At 40.1% G+C, this 5,769-nt stretch overlaps 1 long non-coding RNA gene across 1 annotated transcript; it reads right to left on the bottom strand.

Annotated features, from left to right (window-relative positions):
• Positions 1–1,370: 1,370 nt before the first annotated feature.
• On the bottom strand, positions 1,371–2,037 carry LOC108948918 (uncharacterized). Its single transcript, XR_001973701.3, has 3 exons — positions 1,925–2,037; positions 1,719–1,838; positions 1,371–1,648 (listed from the first exon to the last, which is right to left on the bottom strand). It is a non-coding gene; the product is annotated as an uncharacterized lncRNA (long non-coding RNA).
• Positions 2,038–5,769: the final 3,732 nt, after the last annotated feature.

Below are 5,769 nucleotides of genomic sequence, written 5' to 3'. Positions count from 1 at the left end.
ATACTTATTTACTGTATAACTCAGTTTTATTACTCTATTTTGATGCATATAAATGTTGTTTTGGGTTGAATGCCCTGTTTTTACTGAAATGCCCGAGTGGCTTGAGAGGTCTATGACTGAGTGAGGCTGAGGGCCTGATTTGTGAGGATAAATATGGGATCGGGCTGCACGCCGCAACATGTTCGGGTAATTATGGGATCTGGCTGCACGCCCAGCATGTTCGGATAATTATGGGATCGGGCTGCACGCCGCAGCATGTTTGATATAGGCTGAGGGCCTGAGTGATTTATGCCATGATTTGGCTTGATATAGCGCTTGGGCTGAAGGAGACCCTCCGGAGTCTGTACACACCCCCAGTGAGCGCATGTACCTACTGAGTGCGAGTGCCGAGTGCTAAGTGATTGGGAGGCATGAGTGATTGTGAGGTATGCCCGAGTGGTAAGAGTGATTGTGAGGTATGCCCGAGTGGCAAGAGTGATTGTGAGGTATGCCCGAGTGGCACGAGTGACTGTGAGGTTTGCCCGAGGGGCTATTTATGATTTCATCATTTTTACTCACCTTTGCATTGAGCGTCTGTTTGAAAACTGTTGAAAAATATCTTTAAATGATTTTACTGGAACTGGGTTTAAAAGAGATGATTTGATTCAAACATTGATTTTGCATGTTGTATTTTACTGAGATTTCATGATATGAACTTTATATGCTTATTGCTCGTCACTACTGCTCAGTCTTTATTTATTGTTGTTACTTATTGAGTTGGTGTACTCACGTTACTCCTTACACATTGTGTGCAGATTCAGGCATATTTGGACACGGTAGCGGCTATTGACTATTCTGGTTGCAGGTTTTTTTTTCGGGAATAGCAAGGTAGTTGCCTGGCAATCGTAGCCCTGCTCTTCTCCCTCTTATCTTCCTTTAGTTGTATTTAGCTATTTTCCCGGCTAAGTTAGTCTTGATATTGTTAGACATATTGTAGTAGATGCTCATGACTAGTGACACCCCGATGTCGGACTTTTCTTTTCCGCATTTGTGTTTTGAATTGAACTCCTTTACGAAGATTTTTATGTTAAATAGCATTAAAATTATCTTTGAAATAAAAATATCGGTTTGTTTTGGAAATGAGTTGGCTTGCCTAGTTCCACGATAGGCGCCATCACGACAGGGGTTAGTTTGGGTCGTGACAGACTCCTAGAACCTTCATCGTCGGCACATGGGGAAGGCTCATGAGACCGGGGAATGGGGAAAGCACCACTAGCAAGAAGATTGGCCAGCTGACTTGAAGGAGATTAAATTGTTCGTCCCTCCTTTCTAGCTGAACTTGAAGGGTACCAAATTGTTCATCTCTACTTTTTTCTCTAGCCTTTGTCTTTTCAAGCTCCGCTGTCAGTTTTGCGATCGTCTGTTCCATAGACGATATAGTCGACCTATCAATTGCCTCGCCTTGGGAGGAAGTCCCTATACCTTGCAATCCAGCCCTGTAGCGCCGAAATGATTTATCTGGAAAGCCATATGATATCCCCTTTTTAGGACCACCGATAACATCCAACCATATCCTCTGCGCTTCTTCGTGTGAAATGGGCGTTCGCTCGCCTTTCTCATTCGGTGGCAAGCTCTGAGTGTACTCCTCCACATTAATCTTGTAGAGACCCTTTATTTAGAAGATAGAAAATTACTAACTATATATTATTATAAACATTTATAGTAGTTATGAAAATTACATGTGTAGTCTCTGCCCGGTCCTCGACCTATCTAGTTAGATCTGTCGGTGCCTTCTTCTTCCAAATGTGAGTCTCCATGAAGAACTCATCATGACTCATCTTCCTCCCATATCTTTTTTCCTACAAATATAATAAAACGTGTTAACGAAATTAACATATATAAATATAGTTTGATAAAAATAGACCGAAATATTTTAAGGAATTACCAGTTGTCTCCTCGTATCCCCCATGCTCCTTGAACCCATACAGTGCAAGGAGCCACCCTTCTCAGATGCTCGGGCCTTCTTTCCTAGTTCACTCAGCTTCTCGAATATCTCGGAGCGGAGCAGAAGGAATCAGAAGGAATCTTCTCGAATTCGGTAGAACCCATGAAGCTTCTTGTTAACCTTTCGAGCGGAGCAGAAGGAATCAGAGAGTCTCTTACGGCATTTGTACTCCCAATTTGCAAAATTTCACGGTTATACCGGTCCTCCCAGGCACACTTAGTCTGAAAATAAAATATCTAACGTTAGATGAAAATATTGTTAATATAATGCTTAAATAGATAAGAATTGTATTAAAACCTTAAATTGGTTGAACATTTGTTGCACGAGATCCTCTGTAAAGTCACTCCAAGTCGGATAGGGTGCATTATACAACCCGCCAAGAATATCAGTGATTATCTTTGTAACCTGATGATTAGGAATGAACCTGCAACATAGCAATTACATTAAATAAACAAGAGTAGCTATTATAAATCAGAAAAAATAAAGAAGTAATAAATAAATCTTACCCATTGCCCTCAGGCCTGATGATCATCCTATGATAACGATCATAACGCACTTCACAGCAGCCTTCTTCCCGCTGGAAAGCCGCTTAAAATGAGGTTTTTCATAAAATCTACAACTTTCTAAATCTGCATCACCCTTATAATACAACATGCAACCATCTTCACAACAATCGATTCTCATAGATAAGAGTCCTAACTTAGAAACCAATCTTTTAGCCTGATAGAAATCTTCAGGTATGTTGAAAGTTGGGTCAACTAGTTCACTCATAAGGCCAATGAAAGAATCCATTCCCGCTTGAGAAATATTGGTATATGATTTGATACTTAATAATCTAACCGCAACAGACAACTGAAAGTGCATACTCCCTTCGCTTAGTGGACGACTAACATCCTCTAACTGTTCATAAAAATATTTTGCCTCTTCGTTAAGAGGTTGTTCAACACTTTCATGGGTTTCAAAATCGAAGTGCATCCCAAAAGCATCCACAACCATTTCATGGTATCTAGGATGTTGAACGTTATTCCCCACCGACCTACTACTTTCACCAACAACTACGTTATGAAATGCACCATCATTACCATCAATCTCTCCATGACTAGTCCACACAAAATAATTATCCATAAACCCTTTTTTATAAAGATGAGCCTTAACATCCTCCGATCCAAAAAAATGCAAACACTTGCACTTCACAAAAGGACACATAATCAACCCTCCAATCTAAAATGGTTCAAGTGACATTGCATGTGTAATAAATTCCTTAACCCCTTCTATAAATTCCTCCCTAAAAAACCGACGATTAGGATAATTCCTATTGTACATCCAACTACGATATTCTCTATACATAAATGTAAAGACCCGATAGGTCATTTTGAGTATTACAACCCCGTTTCCCCCATTTATTGCTCTAATTGTACCTTACAGTTGTTGTGTGAATTTCTGGGATAATTGGTTTGGGTCCGGTGAGGTTTTGGAATGAATTGGAACACTTAGTTCCAAGGTTTAAAGTTTAAGTTAGAAAAATGGACCGGATATGGACCGATGTGTAAACGACCTCGTATTCAGAGTTTTATGATTCCAATAGCTCCGTATGGTGATTTTGGGCTTAAGAGCATGTCCGGAATATTATTTGGAGGTCCGTAGTGGAATTAGGCTTGAAATGCAAAAAGTTTAATTTGTGGGAAGTTTGATCGGGGGTTGACTTTTTGATATCGGGGTCGGAATCCAATTTCGGAAACCATTTATGACTTGTGTGCAAAATTTGAGGTCAAACGGACTTGATTCGATAGGTTTCGGCATCAAATGTAGAAGTTGAAAATTTCATAATAGACTAAAGTTCAAGTGAGTTCGCATAAGACCCAACTTCAAATGAGCATAACTCTTATGACGAAGTTCTATATGGTGTATTACCTATCAAATGAAAGATCTTTGAGTCTAGTTTCTAACTCTTCAAACCGTTTGTCATTTGGACATTCCTACAAGAAGTTATGACCAAATTACCAAAGGCTGGAAAAATGCGATTCTGCGACCAATTCTGCGATCGCAGAAGTAGTTATGCGACCGCAAAATGGTCGCAAACCTGTCCAGTGAAGCCCATTTCTGATCATCGATTTTGCGGTGCATTTTGCGACCCGCATACCCATTCTGCGGTCCATTATGCGACCACAGACCTGCTTTCGGAGGGTTAATTTTTTTCTTTTCATAACCCGATCCCATTTTGATAAATAGGCTTTGGGACTCATTTTGGAGCAAAAATCTGACATTTTTAGAGAGAAGGGAGAGTTTTCTAGAGAGATGAAGAAGCTCAAGCGCTTTGTTCATCAAGATCTTGTTCAAGCTTTGAAATCCAACAAGGAAATATCACAAGATCTTCACCCAAGATGTAAGGTTCTAACCCCTAGTCTTCAATTTCGAGTTTGGGTAAAGATGGGTGATTAAGAGTATGATTCTTGGGGTGTAATAGGATTATTTATACATATCAATAAGGTTTATGCAAAGATTTTTGAGTTCAAATGGGTAAAGATTGGGTTGAAAATGGTAGAAATCTTCAAAGATTTTAATTGAGGATTTGAAGGCCGAGTTGTGGTCGGATTTGAATAATTTTGGTATGGTTGGACTCGTGGTTGAATGGGGGTTCGGATTTTGTGAGTTTTATCAGATTCCTAGATGTGGGCCCCATGGGTATTTTTGGGGCGTAATTTCGTATTTTTGAAAAATATTAGTATTTTGATATGGAATTAATTCCTATAATTTTTATGAGCTGAATCAAATTAATTGTTACTAAATTCGAGCCGTTTGGAAGCTGATACGCACATAATGGAATTTCTAGAGCATTGTTTAGCTTGCTCGACATTGGATTTGTCTTGTTCGAGGTAAGTAACTCTTCTAATCTTAGAGTTGAGGGTATAAACCCTGAATATATGTATTCTGTAAATTATTGGGAGGTGACGCACATGCTAGGTGACGGGCGTGTGGGCGTGCACTATAGAAATTGTGACATAATTGTTTCTATGGAATTTTTGAGTTAAATGATCTTGGCATTTTTCATGCGATTTTATGAGTTAAAGAAATTGAGCTGAAAAACATATTAAAAATTATGTTGAGGCTATGTGCCAGTATTATTGGGACCCACAGAGGTCATATTGTTGTGAAATATTTATTTTAAATTGAAAATTCATACTCAGTCATATTCATTTCATTGCATATCATATCTCAGTCTCTGTTGTTATTTATTGATACATTATATCATCATTGTTGGACTATTCTCATGACATTGTGAGCCCATGAGAGAGAGAGACTGGAGAGATTGATGACTGAGGGAGGCCGAGGGCTTGATTGTGAGGATATTTTTGGGATCGGGCTGCATGCCGCAGTAGGCCATGTTGGCTTTATATATATTATACTATTGCACGTGAGTTGTCCGTGCAACACGTGAGTTGTCCGTGCAGATCCAGGTATTGATACCATAGCGCGTGAGTTGTCCGCGTAGCACGTGAGTTGTCCGTGCGGATCCAGGTATTGATACCATAGTGCGTGAGTTGTCCGCATAACATGTGAGTTGACCGTGCGAATCCAGGGATTTATATTATGGCACGTGAGTTGTCCGTGCAACATGTGAGTTGTCCGTGCAGCACGTGAGTTGTCCGTGCTTATAGTGCTTGGGCTGTAGGAGCCCCTCATGAGTCTGTACACACCTCCAGTGAGCGCAGTCGACTACAAACAGGGATCGGGCTGCACGCCGCAATGGGTATTATATAGCGCTGACTGATTGAGTGTTCTGAGCA

The sequence above is a fragment of the Nicotiana tomentosiformis genome, chromosome 6 (genome assembly GCF_000390325.3).
Source record: "Nicotiana tomentosiformis chromosome 6, ASM39032v3, whole genome shotgun sequence".
NCBI classification, from domain to species: domain Eukaryota; kingdom Viridiplantae; phylum Streptophyta; class Magnoliopsida; order Solanales; family Solanaceae; genus Nicotiana; species Nicotiana tomentosiformis.
Note: the sequence above shows the minus strand (reverse complement) of the source record. Positions and strands in the feature narration are given on the sequence as shown.